At 40.2% G+C, this 25,043-nt stretch overlaps 1 protein-coding gene across 14 annotated transcripts in view; it reads right to left on the bottom strand.

Annotated features, from left to right (window-relative positions):
- Positions 1 to 25,043, bottom strand: part of ZMIZ1 (zinc finger MIZ-type containing 1) — a 341,851-nt gene that overhangs the window by 275,995 nt on the left and 40,813 nt on the right. For 11 of the 14 annotated variants that reach the window (XM_086899623.1, XM_086899610.1, XM_086899616.1 and 8 more), the window contains exon 2: positions 15,405 to 15,538. The exons of the other annotated variants lie outside the window; for them this stretch is intronic. The gene's annotated coding sequence lies outside the window, so the exon portion shown is untranslated. The remainder of the gene's footprint in view (positions 1 to 15,404; positions 15,539 to 25,043) is intronic. 14 annotated transcript variants of the gene reach the window in all.

Raw genomic sequence — 25,043 nt, 5'->3', positions numbered from 1 at the left:
TTAGTAATCATGTTTTGCCACAAAAAATGCAGACCACTGTTAGTGATACAAGCATTTTCAGTCTTCAAATATAATAACCAAAAGCAGATACATTCACTCTAGATAAAACCCTTGTAAATACTGCTGCTCCTCAACAATGTGGTACAAACACAGCATCTGTATTTCTTGGATACCAAACTTTAAAACATCCTCAGCTCCTCACAGGATAGCCAATATCCTGTTTTTTCTGATCTTAATGCTAGCCAGTTTGCTGAAAGTGTTATTTAATCTAATTATGGAATATCTCTCATAGCATAAATATTCCAAGCTCTACAGCAGGCTTCCATTTGTAACTCAAGAGTAGTATAAAAACAAGAGTTAATTGCCTGTACAAATATTTCAGGGTAGCGTTTACGTAATCTACAGTACATTAAGTACCAGAGTTGTGCTCTACTGATAGGTGAAAGAACAACTCTGAAAGGCAACTGCGTTGCCAATTAGCTTTCAACAAATATGTACACAAGCTGTGCTTGCAGGCTTGTGCTCAGCTTCCTCATTCTCCCCAGACTGCCTGCTTTTATAATGGTGAACTCCTTTCTACTCAAATGCCCAGCTAACTTCACTGCTGGAACAAGGGAAGATAGCATATTTTATTTGGTTGGAGTTGTAGTCCATCCAAATTTAAGATCATGACCTGTGACCAAAGCCACACTCCAGTCACAAGAACTGAACACATTAATTCATAACACTAAATTCCTTAGTCATGTATGGGGGGGGGATATTGAAAAATCTTCCGTTGTAGTTAGTCCAAAGAGGATGAGGCTTTGCTTGAGAAAAACATCCCACAGATCCCAGCTCCTGTGTGTCAGTCCTCCTCAAGGAGGCTGAGCCAAGAACATGTACACCCACGTGCATTAGCTCTCTGCAGCAACACCATGTTTTTCCCCAACAGAGTTGTACACAAATTAAGAAATAAACCTAAGTTCACAAAACCACATGAAGAGACTAATGTTTGCAGTCTTTGGGCAAATCTGCATGGTGCTCCACCCAGAAAACAGACTGCTTTTAACTCAGGAAAGCTGATTACCTTGGGCAGAGCCCGGTGCCTAGGACACTGCTGCTTTGCTTCAAGTACCCAGATTTTGTCACTAGACAGTAGTTTGGTGTCACTGGACAACAGTGTGCAAATCCTTTGTTTTCTCTTCATAATTTGCTTTGTAGATTACTGCTACCCACACTGTACTAGAGTGGGTCTAAAAGAAATATTTTGCAATTAGCCTTCCAATAAATGTTAAAAGACCTTAAAACAGCTTTCTGCAATGCTTCAAAGTTTCAGCCCTTTTCATAAAACATTTTTATCCCAACTCTCCCCTCCCCCTTCCAACCCCCCAAATTAAAAAAAAAAAGTTATTGCAGTTACTAAGATGGAAACATTCTGCAGAATCAAGAGAGTTAAACCAATTCCAGAATTCTGCTTCATAAATTCCTTTGGCTCACATAATTTATGTTACATAAATTGTAATTCTGATAATAATGCAGCTGAAAATAAGTCTAGTCTTGTAAGTTGTGTGGGTGTACGGTTATGCTTATATAAAAGTTTAGTTATCCGCATTACTTCATAAACGTATGTTTAAGTATGTTTTCATGGAGATCTATGCTCTCTGTGGGCATGTTTTCTTTCAGTATTTAAGTATCACTATGCCATATAGTGTAAAGCTTGTGAAACCTTTTTGTTAGGTAAAAGTCAGCAAAGCCAGTTCTTCAGCTAGTAAGCTCACGCTATAAAAGCGGCTGGAGGGAGAGGGAGAGGAAGGAGGCATGGTGAGACATGAAAGTGGAGCAGGGACCTGCGTGGCCTTGCTACTGCTGAGTTAGAAAAGGAACTTCTCTTGCATTTTCTGTAAAGCAGCCCATATCTGGACTCCAGACAGCTTTCTGGACACCAGAAAGGATTGACTGATGATCATTCTCGGACAGCCTAAGGACACCAGAGAATAACCAGCTGTTCCTTTGATTCATTTATGTGTGATGGTCAGTTTAACACACTGACAATCTGTGGGTCCTTCATTTGCTAACGCAGTGAAGGGCACAAACAAGCCCCCCACCCCGGTTTTTAATCTCTTTCCGATGACTCCTTTGGAAATGTATTGGTCTCAAATGCACTGTGTTACCAAGCTGGGATCTCTGTTTCCTAGAGTGCCTTATCTGCCCACAACTTTAGCCTTTCTCCTAACAGCTATTTGAACTTCTGTCGAGGGACAGAGGAGCTGACATGCACTTCAAAAAAAACAATAGGGTCAGTTTAAATTTACCTTCCATTGCAGCAGTGCCGAAAACCAACTCGGACCAGCTTGTGTAGCTTATGTTGTGTAGCTCAGCCTGAGCAGACGAGCACCCCCTTGCCCCTGGGTGTGACAGGCCACTGCCTCCAGCAGGGAGGATGAGCAACAGCGGTCCCGGTCAGTGCGAGAGCTTTCTTCACCTCTTCACTTACAGTGACATTTCCTCCAACAAAACCTCAGCTGCTCATGTGCCTTTACAGGTCTTTAACACAAGGATTTAAAGCCCAAGTTCAACTTTTCAAATAAGGAAGGGGATTCAAAAACTCATTACTGATGAGTTTTTGAATTTCTGATTTCATCTCTTCCAGAACACAGAGGCCTTGGGATGAGTAACATACCCATGGACACGGCGGGTTAAAGAAGAAAAGCAATATACTGCTAAGTACACAAATTACTTGGAATGCATTGCAACAGAGTCAAAACAGAAGACTGAAAATACGTATGGTGACTGGACTAAAATAATTATTAAAGAAGGGCCATAGGAGAAAAATAAGTTGCAGGAATAATACAAGCCTTGTAAGAAGCTATGTTATCTTTACATTATTTTCTGAGTTTCAAATAGTGTATGTATATACATATAAACATACAGCTTCACGTATCATACTGCACTATCTAAGCAGTCAGATCTTTTTATCTCCAATTACTCACACAGCAACATGTGTTGCTCTGTTTTAGCTTACATGTAGATGTACATAATCATTATTCTCCATACACTTCCAAACTTCCTTGTCCTTCCCCACACACTATATACATTAGACCTTTCCAATTATATCAACTGCGGTTTTATTGCAATATAATGATGGCACAACTTGTAAATTATATATATATATAGAACTAGCTATGAAACCAAATTGTATTTCCTCCTCCTAGAAAAAGGTCTGAAGATGAAAAAAAGATTTATGCTGCTTCTTTTAAATAAACTGCAATTGCATCCTTTAGTTCGTATTTAGAATTAAAAGTACTCATTCGCTTTAAGAAACATGTGCTTTAAAACTATTTTTTAAAAACTTTTCTTTTAAACTTTCCTTTTATGTTTGTGTGACTGTCAAGTTTGTGATTTTTAACATTATAGTGGTAAAAACATGAAGAGGAAAAAAACAGACTTAAGAAATATGAGTATTTCCAGTCCTCTGCCATTCCCTCTAATCCCTCACAGCAATATAACTTGTGGTTAATGCTAAATATCTAGTGGTATCATTGAAGGCAGCACTTATCCTATCCATGAACCTTGATTTCAAATGTTGTCAAATTGCTTTTCTTGCTATCACAGTTTAAAAAATTAAACCAATGGCAAAAGGAAAATTTTGGAAAACTAAGGATGTTCACACATGAGGATCTTTAAACTCTTCAGAGTTATCTGATCACAGTACCCACCCAGATCCCCAGCAGCCAGAAATGATGCCAGTCACAGGAACTGAAGTTTCCTCCAGGCAGTTCACTCACTGCCCAACAGGTCACCTACAGAAAGCCCCTTGCAACCCCCTGCCTCTCTCTCCCCTCAGAACCACAGCCAACTTTTCAGGCAGCATCCCAGGCATTCTACTGCTTCCACACTGATGAAAAGGTAAATGTGGCAGCACACAAAATATCACTTGCAAAAATAAAAGCACCCAAAACAACCCAATTATGAGACTCATCATTTTGATAGCCTGCTGCAGATCAGAAATCAGCCCACATCTATTTGAATACATGCAAGGTGGATGTTAGGCAGATAAAAGCCAGGGTTGCTTTGATTTGTCTTCCTGCTTCACCACCCCTCCACTAAAAGATGGAATTACTTCACTGAAAATTCTGGCAGGGGAAAGCTTGCACCAGAACAGGGAAATCTGTAGCAAACTAGAGGCAGCCCAGGCACACACTGCTCCCTCCCTGGTGTTGATGTGCACATAGAATATGTGGCATGCCATCTTATTCCAGAGTTCCCCCTAGACCCTGCAGCAGGAGCATCCAAAGAAGAGCCAGGCCCTGAGATGGGTCCCAGGCTCTGCTGCTGCGGCGTGCACGCATGGCTGGGGACTCGAGGCCGGAGCCAAAGCTGAACCGGGAATTCCAGGGCTCTCTGCCTCTGGTGGGGTGACTCCAGCAGCTTCTTCATCAGAGTGCAAAGGGCAAAAAACAAGGGAAGGACAGTGAGTGGCAAGAATAGCAAATGTTGCAGGAAAGATTTCATGTTCCTTCTGTATGCAATAAATGTGTAGAGGGAATAAGCTGATTTTAGCACCCTCACTCTTCCATGTTTAGTTGCATTCCTTTTCTGCTATTTAACTCCTCCCATCTCAAAACCAAACAAACAAACCCCACAGTAAAAGAACCCCAAATATCTACCCTAATTTCTAATTCAGGAATACTTCTTTGCTTCAGTTCCAGGACCCAAAGCTGCAGTAAGTTTGTGGAATTCTACCTGAATTTCTAATGCATCACATCAGTTTTAGACTGTTAACATTTGTCTCTCAGTAACACTCATCTCTAGTTCTGCTAATTTTAAAACATTCTGAATCAATTCTAAAAACTGAACAAAACTATTGAAGCACCACATATAAAGCTCAGTTAAAATCCTGTGCTAGCTTTTCTCAATTGATATTTGAAACCATACAACTCATCAATACTATGGATTAATATTGACTTTTACTCTTCAGCTCACAGTATTTCTCCAGCTGTATTTAATGGCTATTACTAAAACTATCTGCATTTCAATTTTTCAGCATTCACATTTTTCTACTACTTTCCCAAAAGATTTCTTTTATTATCATTTTTTTGGCCCACTGCCCTTCCTCACAGTGTCCGCAATCCGTGGAGAAGAGATTGCTGATGGCGTTATCAGAGACAAACAGAATGAAGCTAATGGTAACAGGCACTCCTTGCTAGGTAATTATTATAGGAGAAGGAATGCAAATGAGCCCTAATCTGTCTCACACAATGGCAGAGGTCTCAGATTTGCATTAAACCTTTTGCAGCTCTCCCAGATTGGGGACTGCAGATAACAATGCATCTGCAGCCCAGGCTGCCCCAGCGGTTATTACATTGTGCCCCAGCAGGTACAGTGTCCCTGAATGACTCTCCCCTCTCCTTTAAAATCTCCAGTCCCCTCCTCCTTCTCTCCTTCTCCCCCAGCTTTGCAGGAAAAAAAAGCTAATTGTGCATGCCATTTGGCTTGATTCATGTTTACAATGAAGAAGAAAGCAGCGCTGTTTGGTAATTATAAGAGGGAAATGGACATCAGGAAATCTCCATTCTGTTCCCAGCTATGTCATTCACTTGCCAGGGAACTGAAGGAAAATAACTTTGCTTTTCTGTGCATCCATGTGTTCAGTTAGAAATACAGGGTTGGTATTTGTAGTGGCCCAACAGACATTTTACAGAGGCACCTGCTGAACACTTTCAGGAAGCTAATGCTAGACTTCACTCGAATCTAGGCTGAGTTCATGATAAGCCGCGGTCCTTCAGAAGAACCACTGCCTAGATCTCAATTCCCCATCTGATAATAGGTTGTAAAGAATGATATTCTTTTCCAGCACTGTATTCTGCTATAAAAAACCTCAACTAACACCTGCCAGCTGGGGCCATGCTCAGGGCTCACACAGGTGTCTGCCCACTAGCAGATCTTAAAAAAAGAAGGTGTAGGAACCATGCTTGAGGTGTTCTGATCACAAGCCACACAGTAAAAGATTTTCCCAAACCTTATCTTTCTAGCTTCTTCCATACGGCTTGTTTGGATTAGGAGGATTCATTGGAGTCAAACGTATTGAACCTTTCCCAAGTGAGTCCCTGGCCTGAGGTCAAAACTTCTTACCAGCATGAACAGACTTTTTCCAACACTACTGCCTTCTTTCTTGGATGCTCATTTTCTCCTGAAACATTCTTGTCAAATAGGATATTTCAAAACTGATCTTCAGGAATCAAAGTTTCTGCTACAGAAATGCAGACTAGAAAATGGAGACTACTAAACTGTAAGTGGGCATATAAACTAACTTCTCAGCATATTAAAACCCAAACAACAACAACACCAACAAAAACCACAAAACAAACAAAACAAAAACCAACCAAAAACAAACCAAACAAAAAACCCAAACCTCCTTTCCCAAATCAAAACAATAAACTATTGCCAGAAATTAACAATTTTTTTTTACAGCAACAATAGTCAAAAAAACACAGCTGTAGAAAGTGATACAGTTTTTTAAACACCACATAAGAAGTTAGTGTTTCAATAATCAAAGTTTTGCTTATTTCCATCTCATAGTGCAGCAGGGGGGGGCAGCGCTACTTCTTTATACAGTTACTGGAATACACTATACATGTCTCTGGGATGCTCTCTGATAGCTGGTATCCTCAAGCAACATTCATCACACCTAAACAACCAGTTCAAAAATTTATTTTTTTAAATGATGCTATGACTCTGTTACGATATTGAAGTTCTCTGAAAGACTCTTCTCCCATTTGCACTGACATCTGAAGTTCTTGCCACTTGGAAGGACTGATATGGTACAACATTATGAATGATCAATCTCCACATGAGAAAATCAAAAGCTGTCTTGCACTGGTTAGTTCTCATAAAACAAGAAGAGGATTTTCATTCATCTGGTTCATAAAGATGAAAACATTTTCCCACGTAGTCTTTGTGCTAACTTTCCAACACTAGAGAGCATTTCATTCAGAACAAAAAAAAAAAGATTAATTTTTACATTGTCAAGGCACGGCAGGTATCAGAACCTACAATTTAAATTCTAACATACTCAGTTTCAGATTTATCACTGGTCTCTAGACTGCTCCTCTCCAGTGACCAGTTACTACCAGCTGCCTATTACACAAAAAAACCCTTCCAAACCCATAAGTAGTTGTGGAGAGCCTGATAGACTCACCCTCACTTGGAACTCAGGGATTACCTCACTGCTGCTGGACCAGCAAAAGCACCAGGACAGAGAATGTCAGCAGGACAGCCCAAAACAATTTTACTGCCACCTGAGCACACCCAGCTGACCCTGCTTGGAGTGGACTCGGCTATCTCACCTCCTCCTGCCTGGAGATCTGGGGAGGTGGAGGAGGGAAAGGGAGGAATCCTGGAAGATAAGGAACAGGGAGCACAGATGTCTTCCCGGGGAACTACTGCTCATTCTGTGACCCTTGGCCCATCACCAAAGCCATGCACTTCAGGACCACTCTCACATTAAGCATTAACTCAGGCGGTTCAGCTGTGTTGCCGAGTAGCCAGTCAAATATTTACAAGGGTGTCAGAAGGTGCAAGATTAACCTCATCCTTTCAGTGTAAAACCCAATGTCCACAATTTCATACTCGGTTTTGCAAAGCGAGAAGTCACAATTCCGAAGCTTTGAGACTTGCAACACAAAGTCGTTAGAAAGAATAATCCAAACAGGAAAACTAAGAGGGACTCAATGCACACTGTAGACAAAATATTGGCACCACATACAGTGCTGGCAAGTAGAGCAGCATGCTGTGTTCCTAAGGGGGAGAACAAGTAAAATCCAGCTCCTGGATTGGTGATTGCAACCTCACCTGAACAGCAGCTTTCCCTTTGTCCAGCTGCCTCCAGGTCATTTTACGGTAAAGACAAAAATTGCCACTGCGCTTTCAAGGATCTCAACAGCTTTCCAACCCCGGGCTCCCCCCCACCCTGCCATTCTCACCAGCCTTTTGAGAGTTTCCCTCTATAGCAGCATTCTGCGTTTCAGGGATTCAACCTTTCAACTGAAGCATGAGAGATCACTTATACTGTTGAACCGGTGGAGCTGCCAGCCTCCCCTTTGTTGCATAAGGATTTACACTTGAATGGCGCTGGGAAGCAGAGTCTTTTAAGGAAAGGCTGCTGGGGGGAAGACAATTTCCTTGCCAGCATCCTATTCTCAAACCGCGTTCATCTACCAGATCAGCTTCTCCCGTTTACATAACTACAGGAACCTAATCGAACCATCAGTTTGTAAGTTTACTGTGACGTGACTTTTACGAAGAAATTGCTAATTTTAGCTTACTTCACGAGTATATACATAATCATAAGTGAAGTTCATTTTGAGCTTAAATTTGGGCACTTAATGTAATTCAGTCCAATGTAAATTACGCCATTATCTTAATCCATGACTCATTTATGTATTTCCTATTCTAGCCTTGCATTGCCATGCACATCATAGTCCATCCAATGACTTCTACAGCTTTGAGAGAGACACTGGGGAACACCACAACAGCACAGAGGCACTGCAGAGAATCATCTGAAACAAGAGTGTGCAAGCAAGCCTGCTCCAGTTTACCAGCGGCACGCTGGCTTTGGCCTTCTACTTAATCACATACACAAGCAGCACCAGCCTGGTGCAATTCTGCTCTTAAGTTTCGAATGGGTAGATAATTATTTATTGGTTTCAGGCTAAGTTAGCAGTTACCAAGCAGTATCATATTGCTGCCTTTCAAACGGCGGCACTCTGGTAAATCCACACAGTTTTTTGTTTGTCTCCTTGCCTGCTTGGAAGCATGAAGCCTGCTATCTCCAAAGAAAAATAATCGCTTCCGAAGTTTGAAAATTGGCAAATGCTAATCTGGCATAGAAAAAGATCTGTAAGGAACATTCCTTATGGTTTTAAAATGTTACACCTGCTTCTGATTAGATTCTATTTCCTGAATTCTGAATTGGCCACATGCTGAAACACACAGCACAGCCTGCAGAGTGCAGCAAGAAAAAGGCTAGCACAATCCAGAGCTGGTGGCAAACCACAGTCCCCATGAAAACCACATGTGCCAGAGACCAAATATTTTGCATTTTGCTTACTGCTAATAAAGCTGATTCACTTCATTAAAAGCAGCTTATCATTTTATCTACTCACTCTGATTAATTAGCCTCTAGTTAAAATGAATGAGCACTTGATTCGAGGATTCTATTAATGTGACACTGGTGAACCACCACTTGCATACTTCTTCCATTCTTTTCCTTTTACTCTCCATCCTCTCTACACCCAGTGTCTTATTAGGCCGTTCAGACTGACATTCCCAGAACCCTCTGAGGATATCAAAACACTTTTAAGAGAGACGTGAGTAAGGAAATGTCCCACCATCCAAAATTCTTCCAAGGCTTAGTTTTCCTGCTGGAATATACAGATGTATGTAATCTACTTCTCACTGTAATTATGATCACAAACTTGGAAAGAAATAGCTTGGAAAGAAGAAGGAGACAGGGAAACAGACTGCGTTGCTGGGAACAGGGGCAAAACAACAGTACCTTTAATACATACAGCTTATTCGTCCTTCCAGAATAAAATAATTTCAACTATGAAGCACAAACAGCAGTCAGTTCCATCAAAAACCCGACTTTCTTAGAGAGCGAAGAACTTTCTCCCAAGCCAAATACCATTTGCTGTATATGCATAAAGACAGCTTCTGCTACAGTATATGCCTACAGATTTCACAGTTGCATATGACCGCCAAAATCTCAATTTCTAGCAGCAAAAAACGTATGTTACCATTATTTAGCCAAGCATCTGAAGACTGAAATATATCCTAGCTGCTCATTTTGCTGGAAAACAGTGCTTTGCTTCGTATACCTAATCGCCTTGTCTAATCAATTGCTTTTATTGTGACTGTCAGAAATACACAAATGTATTTGGGAAACATTAAAAAATAAACAAAGGAAAACCAAAGCTACACACCTTCTGTTTCCCTTCATTAAAATGTTAAGCTTTCACTCTTTCACAACAATGCCCACCAGAAGTCTGAAAAATCATTAGGCCTAAAACTGCAACAAATCCATATTTTGAGGGGGGAATGGAAGGAAAGATGGCGAGGAGAAAGAGAAATAAAACTTCCTGGGTCATTCTAACATTTACTTCTAATTTCCTGTTTAATCAAGAATAGTAAGTGGAATAGTAAGGAAGTGACTGGAAATTTTCTGTTTATGCTTACAAGCAAGGTATCTCTTTCAATAGAATAGCTTGGTTAGGGTATGAACTGCAGACCATAAGCACAAGCTTGAAATTCACAATCCAGCCAGACAAGGCTGTATGTGAGAAGGCACCAAAGCAAGATCTGGTTTACATCACACAGTAGGGCAGTAACTGAGCATGAGTCACTGATGTGCTTCATCTGGCTTTTAAGGCCATCAGCACCAGATAAAAATGTTTTAGACACATTTTGCACAGCACTTCCTAGTATAAGTTTACCTGGCCTGTTGAAATCTGCATAGAATTTTCTAGACAAAATTTTTTTATGGCAAGGCTTACAAGATGAAACATCTTCTGTCCTGCAGCTGCCAAGATATTAGTGCAGCTCTCTACTGTAATGACTGGGCTAACTGAACAGAAGTCTTCCCATGGGCTAAACCCAAAAGGGATGAGACAGGATGAATGATTTCTGCTACCACAGCCTGAGCTGCAGGTAGTACCCAGTGCTCACAATACCCTAGCCAGCACCACATAAAACCATGTGTATGCCAAACACAGTAGAAAAGACAAAAAACCTGGAACACATGATTCTGAAATTTCAGCTCATGATCTGGCATTCATGCTTTATAATACTTGCTTTACAAATGAAAAATTCTGCTGGTTTGGATTTGTTATTAATTTTTTATGAATGGCCAAATTTTTGAAACTTATAAAGAGTTCATATGCATCTTTGTGTACCTGAAAAATGGAGCAATATGCAACCAGATGGGTCATTCCCTAGCAGAAGAGGACAGTTACCACTTTTATGGAAATAAAGAAACAAATCAGGTCTTTTTTACTGCTAATTTCAACCAGGACTTCATAGCTGATTTGGGCCTTGCACCTTTCTTTTTGAAGGACTAACAGAGAATATAAACAAAAGCAAAATACCAAAACCTGCCACCTAATACTAATTGCACTTTGTATCATGCTACTCCATATTGGACTTATTCCTAAATAATAAACCCAGTGCCGTAGTCAGAAGTAGGTCTCTACACCTGAAACACAATGACAGTGAGGAATCTCCAAAACTCTGCTGCATTATGGACAACTGAGGAAGACAGACTGTAACTGCTGAAACTAGAGGAAAGGCAAGCAACCCAAAGATATTCTGCTAACACTAAGAACTGCAAGATTTTAATGAGGGACAATAAATGGTCATTGCCATAGCCACAGTATGGGGCAGGGGGCACACACCACAGGACAGGAACTTCTAGCCCTCCATGCACATACAGATGCCCCAAGACAAGCCCTTGCAGAGTTCTCACCTCATCTCCTTAAAACTCTACTCACTCATGTCTGTGGACCTGTAAAGTTTGCCCTCAGAAAAGGGCTGACTCAGACAACTGAAAATGGTAGAAAATTTGAAATCATGGTTCTTAACTATAGCTTTAACCTATTTTCCTGTGCCTAGATATGCTAAATTTTCATTCTGCTTAATGCTTTTTAGACCTTGTCTATGAAAAAAGAGATTTACAAACAAATTAATTTCAGCTCTGAACTCTCCACTTCATGTACACTTAAAACCATCAAAGATGTTTGAAACTATCTTTCTGGAGGGACAAAACAAGAATTTAGCTTTCTAAAATCTAAATGGTAAACAGATTCTAAACATAAAAATTACCTGAAAAATGCACTGCTGGGATGGAAGTATTTTTCCTTCTCCAATAAGGTTTATAAGATTTAAGTCTTCTCTGTATCAGAATAAAGAATGAATACCTATAACATTCATGAAATGAAACTCTGAAAAAAAAAATCAAAGGTTTTACTAAAAAGCAAGAGAGGGCAGACTTACTGTTAATGAAGTACTTAAAGACCTTAAGCAGTGGCAAAGTCCTGATTTAAAGTGGGAGATGGTTAAGGCTTAGCAAATTGAGAACTCTGGAAGAACCTGTCATCCTCTCCTAAGGTGCAATACGGCTTTGACAGGCACATCATTTTACTGAATACAGTTATTGAATGAGAAATCCTAAGCCCAAAGATCTCAAAGGATTTGAGGGAGAAAAAAATCCAAGACCTGAAACAAACACCTTGTTGAAATGTTCTTTACAAATGCTCAAGAGCTGTAAACTTGATTTATACATGAAAAGAAAAAGAAAACAATTAGGGCAAACTTCCAACTGACAGCTAAGTTATTACAGACATGGTGTTTAATATACAGTGTCACCCACCTAAAATGTTAGCTAGCAACAGTATCACCTTTTCTTTGGAAATGGCTCAGGTTGATACAAATAAAAAAGGAAAATGGGAAAATGATGAGGGAAATAAAAGCTCTTTAAAAAATCAGTGCAAAACAGTCGCTCTACATGCACTGATACAAAACATAACTTCTGAAAAAATCTGAAGGAGGTAGGGTTCCTCTTTCAACAAACAAAAAAAAAATTAAATTATCTTTGCTCAAATTTAGTTAAGAGGAACAGGCAGAGAAAAGTACAATTTTAAAGGCAAAAAACAAAACACAGCAAACTGTGGCCCACTGGACACCCTGCTCTTTTGTTGCCTTGTCCTTGCCCTGCCTCTCCCTCTCCATTCTGACTCCCCCTTCAACACATCCAAACTGAGGAGTATATGTTCCCCATCCTCCACCTCTACTGAACCTGCTCTAGTCCAACACACGGGCAAGAATTTCCTCTTGCTTTGGTTCTCAAATTTCACTGTCACATCCAGCCTCTCCCCCCACAGCTTTTCACCCCGAGGACTACAGTCTGCATGACTGCATTTGATAATACAGACTCTGCTGCTTAAATACCGTACATTTGCAGACAGTTAAAGCATGTTTTACAAAGGTACCATAAAGGGGTTTAGCAACATACACTTCCTGGGCGTGCAAGCCTGCAGCAGCTGCCAAGGGACCCTGCCCAACATGGGACAGTTTCCCTCTCCTCATTAGGATGAAAAGGAGCACACAGAGACAAGGCCTTTGTGCTGGAGCCCTTCCCAAGCCATGGCTTCAGAGGAACGATCTGCATGACATGCTGCAACTCAGGAAGCGTGTGCAGGAAAAGGAGGAGGGGAGCAGCAGGCAGGGATTCCCCTCCAAATTTCCAGTGCTGTGCAAGAGGGCCAAACAGATGTATCCAGCCAGAGAGAAACAGCAGCGGACTGTGCACAGCCTCTCAGCTGATCCTACTGAACTGAGCAGTGGCACTTGGCCCCACTGCACATCACTGCATATGACATATGCTGGGAGGGAGACAATAACAAGAAGCGATGGCCACGATCCTGCAAAACAGCTCTAAAGCTTGTGCTTCCCTCAGCCCCCAACCCAGGGAGCTTGAAAGCATTCACAAACAGTACAAAAACTCAGCTGGAGCTACGAATCCTTATAGAATCTTTCCTCCGCACGTGCAGCTCAGCCAAGCCTCCCACATCTCAGTGTGCCCCAAAATTTCGTGTTTCAAAGGAATTTTAGAGCCTTTGCTTGTTTAGGAGAAAACAGGTTCAGAAGCCACAAGGCAGCTCCTGCAGGCTCCTCTCAGCATGCCACAGCATCAGTGGCAGAGGCAATGCCTGCCTGCAACAGCACAGGCAGCTGCATTCTTTAGTCTGGCACCAAGGAGGAAAGCTATCATCCATTTTTAAGTTAGATTCAGGGAACCAGCTGGGGACCAGCAATTGCCATTTTTGAAGTGCACGAAGAGGAGTGTAACCAGCCTTCCCATAGTAACGAAGATTAGCGGCCTTGAGTCTGACACTCCTCCTGCATTAAAAGATAGGAGACAAAGAGAGAGACAGGTAATTACATAGAAGGAGCCCTGGGGAAATTGCAAACTCCTTGAGAACCCTTTAGCTGGTCTGTATGTTTCTCCTTGTCTCTGCTGTAGCTGAAGGTCCCCAAGAAACATTTGCCCATTAGATCATTAGCTTTATTGCAGAAAGTAGCCAGACAGCTGGTAGTGGCTGTTCAATAAAGACTTAGCTTGCCTCTGCACAGGCAAGAATGAGATGGAGAATGAGAAAAAGAACATCCCAAGGCACATTACCTGTCTGGAGCTTATCCTTGATATGTTAGTGTACTTAGTCAGTGTGAGGGGTCTGACAAATGAACTCTGACAAATCCTGCTGGGGCAATTTAAGCCATTATTGCATCGCACTGTCTTTCAAAACCCTTCACAAATGTTAGCACCATGGAGCAATCTGGCAGGAAAACTTGTATCATGCACTGGCCTCTCCAATTCAGAACCTGGCAAGCTAGCATAAACCCCTTCTCAGTGCTGGATTAAGTTAAGATGTCAATTCTGACCCAGAATGGCTGAGGTCTAGACAAAAGATATTGCCTCCACTACAAAGAGCATTAAAATCTATCACAAAGATGGAAGAGGAAATGACATCTCAAAGCACTGCAGCTCCTAAGCAAATACAAATCTTTAATATTAAAATACATATGCAATTTGTCTAGCAACAAACTCGAGTCTACTCATGCAGCTCACAATGCTCTGCGAATCAGCACTAATTTTTTGGACTTTATATATCCCTGACACATAAGTCTTGCAGTGAAAAGATGGACATGGATGTTCCCATCACCAGATAACTAGAAAATTAAATTCCTTTCACACATCACATTTTGCACTTCTGTCCAAAACTGGAAAAGGTCTGGAGAATTAAAGACTTGCCATGTGTTTCACCATTCAGAACTAGAGTTCGGCTTCCAGATAGTTCCTGTCTTATGTCTCAGTGATATAACCAGCCACAAAACCATGACAGACCCCAGAGAAAACATCAGGTTTAAAAAACTAACCAAAACAACTTAACAACCAAACCAATCTATATCTGCCTGATCAGAGGTACATGTGTGATAATAATAAAAGACGCACTTTGAGACATGATTCTTCAACTTGTCTTCTCCAGACCTAACTCTCTGTTTTCCATCTAAGTTGATATCAGGCAAAGATTTAGTTAATTAGTCTGCAATACAACAGTTTTACTTTTTCCCTCTGTAAGCATTCAAAATATATCTCATCTTCTAGATTTTCTCAAGGAACAGTGTCCTACACTTACTAGTAGAACAAGAAGTGCACAAAGCTTCTGTTTGCATTCCAGTATTAGAAGGGCAGCCCACATGAACCAGAAGCTTGGCCAAACTCCATAGACAAACTTCTGCCATCACCTGCCCTTCCAGAAGGAGCAGAGCAAGCAAGACACCTTGAAAAGCAGATAGCAATTACCCCTTACCTTTCTGAAGAGGCCGCCGCCAATTAGCACATTCCTGGAGCTTCTGAATCAGGCCAGAAGAAAGGAGGGGAGGGGGGAAAAAAAAAAAAAGGGGGAGGAGAGAGCTGTTTTCTTCCTCAGCACAACAGTATTTCCTGAGGGAAGGAGATAAAAAAAAAGTAGGAAAAAGGAAATAAGCATTAGCTTTCATGATTTCAAAGAGGCTACTCATTACAACTCTTGCCTGGCAGAGCTACTGTGCCACTACTTCTGCAGTTCCAAAATACCAGTTTAGGGTGCCCTGTATTTTCTCCACTATCACCTTATCAAATTAGAGAATATGAATGTCAAATCAAGCACTGCTAAGAAAAGCAAAGAGATTTCTGTCAGAATGGGATAAAGTCCCATACTAGAATGGGTTAAAGTCTGATTCAAAAATATTCTCGAGCACTTATTCTATTAAGTAAACATGCTTCAGCCAAGCTCACACCCACTTCTGTAAAAATTCAAATGAGCCACATTTACTATCAAAATAGTTGGCAAAAGGCAAATTCCAACATGCATACTGAACATACAGGTATATACCAACATTCAAGCATTATGTACTCTGCTCTGAGAGGATCATACCTACAATTATGAGGTATTTGCAACTAATCATAAGTTCTGTTTCTTTTTAAGACAACTTCTCCTTTTCTTAAGACAATATATTCCAGCTATATCAAATCTTTCAGTAACAGCAAGAATAAGTATTTGTGTGGGGTTTTTTAAAACAGAATGAAGAGAAAGAGACCTAGAAAACCTTTTGACTAAAGGTACCACTTAGAAATCAAGCTTCACTCCCATAAAACCACAATTCCTCACCTCAGACCATCTCTCTCTCTCTCTCTGCCCTACTCCTAAGATGACTTTAAAGAAACCTACAGACACAGAGATTTAATGGGCCCCTCCCTACCTCCAGTACCTGCCTCTGATGAAAGGCAGGAAAATCAAGTGGAAAATTATTTTAAAGAGTGCATGCAAGACATTAACATCTTTGAGGAAATGGCAATCAAGGTTTTCCACAGGGAGTGAGCAAAGGGAAACACGTCCAGTCTGTTCTCCATCACACTTTGTTGGCTTATATTCATATGGAAAAACTCTACCCTTTTCTGTCCCATGGAAAATCTGAACACAAGTTCTCAAAATAAGGAGAAAAGTTTATGCTACCTTACATTTCCACACACACTTCTGCCATCCCTCAAAACAACAATTAACCCATCTGCTAACAGCATTACAGATCCTAGTCTCTCGGAAGAGATTTTAAATAAGGGGCCCCAACATCTAGGAAACAACATAAAAGGCAGCACTTCTATCACAGCATCTCCCTCAAAGCCACCACGTCTGTCCAATTCTAAATGGCCACAGTTCCTGCATTTCTCTAGGGGACAAAAGCTCTCTTTTTCTCTCCTCCTGTCAGCAAGACTTAAAGTTGCAAGAGTAATTCTGTCCAGAATCCCCTCTAGATAGGCAATGATTTAAAGAATTCATGAAGTAACAGTGGCAGTGTAAATAAACAATGAAAAACTAAATAAAGATCACAGAAGACAACACACAGAAAATGTGCACCGAGGAGAGAAAGAACAAGCTCAGTGATTCAAAACCTCTTCTGCCTTGTTATGTGCACCCATAAATAGGCGCAGCAATAATCTGACAATGTGAAAGAATGGATCCTGACACAAAAATGTAACTACTCAAAAACCTGCCTCCTCAACCTTCTGCCTAAAGGCAAACCTTCCCACAGTGTTTAATTTCACTTTCTCAATGTCTTACACCTCTCATCAGTAGCGTTTCTGCTTTCTGTCAGCTTTCACCATCTTGTACTAATTGATGCAAAGCAACTTAAACTGAAACCTAGAGAACTCCAATTGTTTTGTATTTTTTTTTTTTTTAAATAGGGAAACAGTGCTACAGCCCTCACTGTGGGGACGGGAGAAGAAATGACCCTTAGTGAATTGCTCCTGACACGTGTACATCCCGAGGCTATGTGCAAATCAATACTTACTGAGCAGCTCAGCACGGATCAGGTTGCAAAATGCAAGAAAAAAAGAAATTGTATCACCCCCTCAAACGTACACTAGGTTTGTATCCCTAAATCAAATGAATAATTTGCTTTTCTTTTTCATTATCAAATCAAAAGAATTTTTTTGACAGCATTTTTTTCCCTGCTAAGAACTTCCCCTCCCTGCTAAGAACTTCCCCTCCCCCAAGATCTCCAGTGAAGTCTGTTAAGTATTGAAATACTGGTTATATTTAAAGTGCTTAAAAATTTTGTACTTCCATCCCATTACTAGTAGGAGAAATCATTTAAAGCAGACATGGAAGATTTGAAGAAAGCATATTTTTAAACCAAACATAAAATCAAGAGATTGCAAAAAATAAGTCTGAGTGCAAAAAACCAAAGTTTTTTAACAACATTCTCAGGGAGACAGAAATTTGTCTCAAGTACCATTTAGAGACATAGGTTTGACATCACTTGCTCTCAAAGAAGGTCAGATTGGTCTGTTCTCAAATCCTCAGGCAAGAAAAAAAAATAAAGTGAAATAACGCATTACCCAAATGTCAAGAAGTCAAATTCTAAGTGGAGAAACCTCGCAAAATTACTTACAATACCGAAAGACTCGACTAAATTTCTGGCAGGGCCAGAGATAATTCATATGAAAAAAATGTCAAAATGTTTTGGGTATACAGCCACTACAGGAAGGAAACAAACAGAAAACTGGGAAACACTGTATCAAAACCCAACAAATCGTTGACATCAACATTAGATAAATGACTAGGCATATGTTGAGTCAAACACCCTCAAGATGGTGTGTGAGTCAACTCCTGCAATGAATTTAGCAGAGTTGCTTTCCTACATCAAGCTTAATAAAAATAATCCTCAATTATTCCAGCTAGGTTTGGCTTCTCATTAAATCTCACATGACGTCTGCCCATTCTGGACAGTACCTGAGCTAAAGATTTAAACAAGGAGCAGGGATACCGGAATGTGATCTTGACTAATCTCTTCTGAATGACGATTCCAGATTTATTCTTCCTGCTGCATAACAAAGGTAGTGTTTTTTCCAGGCATTACCCAAGTGTAGCCCAGTTCCTATAGAAAAATGCAAAAATTCTGCAGGACATTTGCAGGTTCCAGGTCTTAAGTGATCCAGAGACCTTTTACATTCAGAAAATAAAATTTTGGGAAAGTAATGCCCCTCACTTCCAATCTGCACTGCTTGACTGGCTGACCTTATCATGTCTGACCCCTACATAGAGCCCCCTTCAGCTCTTAGAGGAACTCCTGTGTCAACAGAAGCCCCCATTGCACACAACCAACCTGGGTGATTTTCTGGTTTATTGCATTTTCTAGCTCTATGATGGTTCTTAATTGCATTACACTGAGGAATTAGATCAGAGCACTGCTGTATGCAACAGAACCCTCCCCAAACCTTGTCCATAACATGAAGCAGCTCAGGGTTTAAACCAGTGGGCTTCATCATCAACACATCTTAAAATTTATGGAGAAAACCAAAAAGTGTTCTCAAGGTTCTTCAATCTACATATAACTAACAGCTACTCTTCTTCAGGTGAATTATGTGTACATTCAGAGTGTACTAATAGATGTAGGTCAAATTTATATCACAGTAAGAAGTTATTTTCTTTTTTTTCCTGTTGATTTTCAACCTTTTGATCTAGGAGAGGTAATAAAAAACCTGTTTCCTTAACATCTATTGAGGGAAGTAACAGTCTCCATTTCTTATTGCAAAAAGCAAACAAGCAAGCTAAGAAAAAAAGATTAAAATACCTACTCTTAAATAGCATGATGCAACTGAACAAAAACTCTCAGCCTTGGGTTTTGAAGCCAGGAACATCTCCTGCTTCTGAATCAGGGTCTTTCTCCAAGCTATTTTTAAGTATCTACAGCTAGTACAAAATCAGCATGAAATAGAACTAGCACATTTCCTTTAATGTAACACGTTCATTTCATGAAAACACAATATAACATTCACCTACAGCAAAAAATTAGCAAATTCTTACTTCTTTTGGTATGAATTAAAAGCCTATCCCTATGATCCATGCATATGTGTGTGTGCACGTGTCCCATACACACAGCAGGGTAAGCCTCCCACCACAAACATCTGTACTGGAGACATTTGTGAAGAAGCTTCTTCAAACCTAAATACTATTTTCCCAGAACTGTATCTGTACAAAGACAGGAAGCTCTTCTCAAAGTTCTTCTCAAGTATCTACTACAAAAAGCCAAGAAAAAGTAAGCAAAGTGTTGTGCAGAAGCACAGACAAAGCATAAAAACATAGTAAGAGTCAATGAAAATACAGATCTCTTACATAAATTTTCCTGTCATCTGCCTTAGTGAACTCATGGGATCCATCACCAACAGATGTCTAAATAAAAGACTAGATTTTACTTACATGAAATATATTTCCTAAATAGTGTATTTTTCATTAATTTGAACAACCTTTAATTCAAATGCCAAATGCATTTTATTTCTATATCTTTATACAGAGGTATTCACGCAATTGCTTCCTATGACTTTAATCTTACAGCTATGTGTATTTTCCCACCTGCTTTCCTTGGATCCAGAAAAAAGCTCTTCCCAAAATGACATTTGTCCATGTGAAAAACCTAAGCTTTCAGAAGCACTGTTCACATGGATGCATGTAGGTAGCGTGCCTATTAAAGCATACCAACCTCTGTATGACGTTTACCTACCAGTCTAACTGCAATGACCCCACCAAGAATGAAAAAAAAAAATATTTAATTTTCTCTTAATCACCTAAAATGGTACAAACTGAGCACAAGTAAGATTTATACCCTGTATGTTATATGCAAAGCCTTGAGGACCAAACTCAGTGCACTGAAGCAGAATGAGAGATGCTCACCACTTGAAAAATTTGGTCTCTTCCGAAGAAACAGGGTGGAAATAATTTTGTCAAACATTTATTTCTCTCTTTTAAGCTAGATCTAGAAGGAAGTAATATCTTTGTCTAAAAGCCTCGCCCCTCATCTTTCCCGAGTGATTAGGGGACAGGGTGCTGATAACCCAGCTGAAATAACTGGTGGAGTGGGGCCCAGGACCGAGGACATAAGGGACAGGAGAGTCAGGTGCATGGCCACATCTGCTGCTCCCTGCTACTAGGTTAGTAGCCTGTGTGCTGCTGTCACTGGCGACTTAACAAAAGCCCCAGGGATAAGGGGGGGGGTGGGAAGGGGGCATGCAGAAGCTTTTTTTTTTTTTTCCAAGCAACTAACTCTACCTTACAAGCCTGATTTTGTATTTTTCTATCTTATTCTTAACTAAAAATAAGATACACTTCATGTTGGAAATAGGTATTTTTTGAAGCTTGAATCATTTAGCCTATTAAACCCAAGCCTGTAATATGGGTGTTATTTCTTAAAAACATACAGTAAATGCATTAAATTATTGATAGTCATTAAACAGGAAAAAAATTTAAACAGCTCTCAGCTTTTATCAATCATTAATGCAGTTTCCACTTGCACATCTCACTGGGTTGCTATCACATAGCAGAGAGCAAAGAGTACAAATCCTGAAGGCATGAATTCATTTTCTCTTGATGCAGAGTAAAAATATTCTTGGCAGCAGGAGAGAGGCTAAAACATGAAGCAGAATGGTTGAAAGGAGGCTTCTGTCTTTTGCAGTAAACAGGTTGCAATACGAGGGAGCAGCAATTTGAGGCACCAAAGCCCATCCACTTCTCCTGTAAGGGCCAGTAACAACGTCATCCATCACCTCCAACACCTGGCAGCAGTTACGGCCAGCCCCACAGTGTTTACAAATTTGATCCCTATTTGAAATACATGTTAATTCAATGGCATATGGGGAAAACAAGAAGCATTGAGGTGAATAGTAAAGCATCCAGCAACTTGAGCAAGATGAAGATTTCACCCCATGCTGCTCACCAGCTCATGAGCCAATAAAACCGATAATGTACAGAAAACCTCAACTTGTCACACTGACAGCCAGTCAGAAAAATGACAGAGACTGGGATAGTCTCTTGCAGCTATTATGAACCTTTGCTGGGACAAGTTATAACTAGACCTAACGCTTTCAGCAGGTCCAAATGACTCATGTTAATATGGGGAATCTGGAGATAGATGCCAGTTGGTGGCACCTTGCCTGGCTGCAACAGGTCGGCTACCAGCGAAGAGATTTTCATCAACATCCCATTTTTTGTCCATTTTAAGCAAGGACTGAAAACCTGTCTTACAAGAGCTGCTCTCCTACCTTTCATCACTGACAATTTATTGAAATTCACTGCTTTAAAATGCAACAATCCACAGCAACAAGTCAGGTATGATTGCAGCATGCAAGGACTGACCTGACGTACCTCTACAGCAGCAACTGTAGGTGAGCCATAGCCATAAAAATATCAATGCAAAACACACAAACCCCAGCTCCAGCTAGATATTCAGACAGTGAAACCTTAGCCCTGCAGCAGGCCTGCTACTGGAACCCAAATTAATTTGTTTTAAACTACCTTGTGTCTGTTTAAATGAGCTGTAATAATAGCTCTGAAGCAAAGTGCAGACACATCCAAAAGCTAAACACAATGCTGAGGACGGCTCATGAGAAATGTGTGCCCACACCCAAAGCCCACTTAGAAACAATCAGCAGGAAAAACTTGTCATAATCCATGTGTTCCACTCCCAACGATGGCTTCAATCCCTCCAAGAAACCATTTCTGTCCACACAGAAAAAAATGGATGTTAGAGATTAGGAAAAAATACAAAAAGATCATTGTCTGTAACCAAAATCTAAGTCGTACGGAGGTTAGTATTTTTTCCTGAAAACGATTCAAGAATGCACTGAGTCGAGCAACTAGATAATGCCAAATGTTGATACAAAAGCAGCCAGGAAAAGCTGCAGTCACTGGAAAACATTTTCTAGCCTGATTGTTTACAGGCAACTATGTTATAAAATACAAAAATATTTATTTCCATCCATCATTAGTACAAATCTACATTATGTTAAAAAAAAAGTCAATTAAGACACATCTCATAACACTGAGTCCCAGGGAAGGTAGCACAGTATTTAAAGTAATACTATGAAAGCTATTACACCACTGAATTGATTTCATCATATATCAACAAACTAAGTAATTCACAATAAATTTCAATGTAATATTAATCCTTATTTATATACAGAACTGTAAGAGTAATAGTCCATTAGTATTACTAATGCAGCCACTAGCAGCTTTCACACTGGTCCAGGAACCAGTATCAGGCTCAGAGAGATGCCCACTTATCCTTCAGGCCATAAGCAGCATACCACCATGCTACCTGCCAAGATAAGGAAAATGGAAATCACTGACAGGAGAGCTTGGGCCAGCTCCACAGCTGCCTGCAGGAAGCTGCTGCTGCAGCTCAAGGGAGCACAGGCTGAGCACCCGGCTTTGCCAGGGCTGATGCCCCCTCCCTACTGCCATGGCCTCTGAGGTGAAAAGGGTCTGGTTTAGGCGGGTGTTTGCATGCCTGCAAAAGTATTCACTGCTTGTAACACATCCTTCTTTCCAAACTCTTTTTTTTTTTTAAAGCAAGTAATGTTTCTTTTTTAGACCACTCAAGTTCCTATCTCCTCCCTACACCCTACTGAGAATGTTAATTTCAAGCAGCTACAAGTGCTATTTAATTTTGTCTGGCCTGTGAAGCACATTAGCCTTCCAATGAAGTATCTGGAATTTTTATTTTGAAGCCACAATCTGGATCTCTAGCTAAGAGATGTGGCAGAAGCACACCATTCCCTAGCATTTCCCTTTCCTAACCAATGCAAGGCTTGTATATGACAACATAAGCAAAGGCTACAAAATAAACTCAAATCTATAAACAAAAGTCTCACGACAACTGCAGCTAAGTCTAATGAAAAGCCTTTCACAATCTCCTAACTATTTATAGCATGATATACGTTATTAGGCAAGAGAGATGCCTAATAAAGAGAGATCTTTAGTACTGAATTGCATGTTTCACTGAACCACCACAGATCCACACTCAAGGCTTAACTGTCTGAGTTCCAACAGAGACAGGGCCTTTCTGTATCGGATAGTTGGGTTGGATACAGCAGTCTCTGTGCACACTCCCCACGTGCCCCTCTTTGTTTTAATAAACTGATTCCATGATAAAAGTAATTTAAAATAACAAAGCCAAACAACTGTCAAACTACCACTAATAGGAGCCTTCAAACAGGTTTCCATTTCATAAATCATTTTGGTGATCTAGCTTCACACCACCCCAGGGAAAGTTACACGCGTAATAGAGAAAATTCACTATCAATATGCAGAGATCATTTGGCAACCGTATCGCTACTAGTAAAGACCTGTGCAGTGGCACCATGGTTTCAATGCACTGCATATGCAGGACAGAAGAGCTCTTTAAACCAAATGCATTAGCTCTAGATTTGCAAAATCATCAAACGACAACCAGCTCTGCTTCAGGTGCACACCTACTCCTCCCTGAACCAGCACAGCGGGCATGGGGAAGGTAACAGAGCGTTAGTGGTGGGTACTAACTTGCCACCCTTGCTAGGAAAGTAACTTCAATCGTTTTCAAAAGATTTGCTAATGACCCCAAGGGTTCAGATAATGAACCCAAAAGTTCAGAGACTTCAAATATGGAAGACAGTCCTCTGTTAGTTGAAACTTTCTCATGTCTCCTGTTCAAAGACAATTTTAAGAACATCATCATTATTATTATGTACATTACACATCTTTTCAGATATTTATTACATTAATACTTCCTATTATTTTGTAACAATAACCTACATTTAAACGACTTCTGATATTTTCTTTGCCTTGTACCCCTTATTCTGTTCAGAAGTTCTGATGTTTCTTTCCTTTGTCACATACTTCTGCTATCAGTGGTCAATGGATGAGACTGAGTATTAGTCTCCCAGAGGAGAAAAAAAAAAAAAAAAAGAAAGAAAACTCAGTGAACCAGGGTGTGTATTTTTTTTAGCCTATATTTTCTACCTCTCGCTCATTTCCTTGTCTGAAGCTCAGATGGTCACAAATAGCCCTCAGTCAATACTTTTCCTCTGGAAATTCATCTAAGAGCTAATTTCTCATTACAAGAAATTAAACCTCAGGAATTTAATCAGCAACCAAAGCAGAGGGGCAAAACAACTATCTCCAAAGGACTCTTTACAAGGATAATCTCCTGAATGAATCTCTTATTAGTGACAATTCTGATGTTCCTAAAACAAAAGTATAGCTGCAGCATATGGATGCCTGATGCAGTATGACATAATTCATGACTTAATACTATATATTCCTCCTGCCCCAAGATCAGAGACTTTTCCATAGCTCGTATTTCCCATGTGAATTATTTCCTCCTCTCATCAAATAATCTGAAACACTTTCAAACAGAATAGAAGTAAGTTGACCAAAAAGTATTTACTAACTGGTTATCTGAAGTTATCAACTAAAAAAAGTATTTTCATAATAATTGCAGTTATAGCTAATGTGAAATGCAGAACTAGAATTCCTGTAAGAAGGCTTCAGCTGAACTACTTCTGTGAAACATAACAAAAATACAGCAGTATAGAGGGGACATTCAGGACTGAGGAAAGAGGGAACTGATGGAGCAGCCAGACCCCAAAATGATAA

Source organism: Cyanistes caeruleus, chromosome 8, assembly GCF_971803275.1.
Source record: "Cyanistes caeruleus chromosome 8, bCyaCae1.hap1.1, whole genome shotgun sequence".
Classification (NCBI taxonomy): domain Eukaryota; kingdom Metazoa; phylum Chordata; class Aves; order Passeriformes; family Paridae; genus Cyanistes; species Cyanistes caeruleus.
The sequence above is the reverse complement of the archived record's forward strand: the minus strand, read 5'-3'. Positions and strand labels throughout refer to the sequence as shown.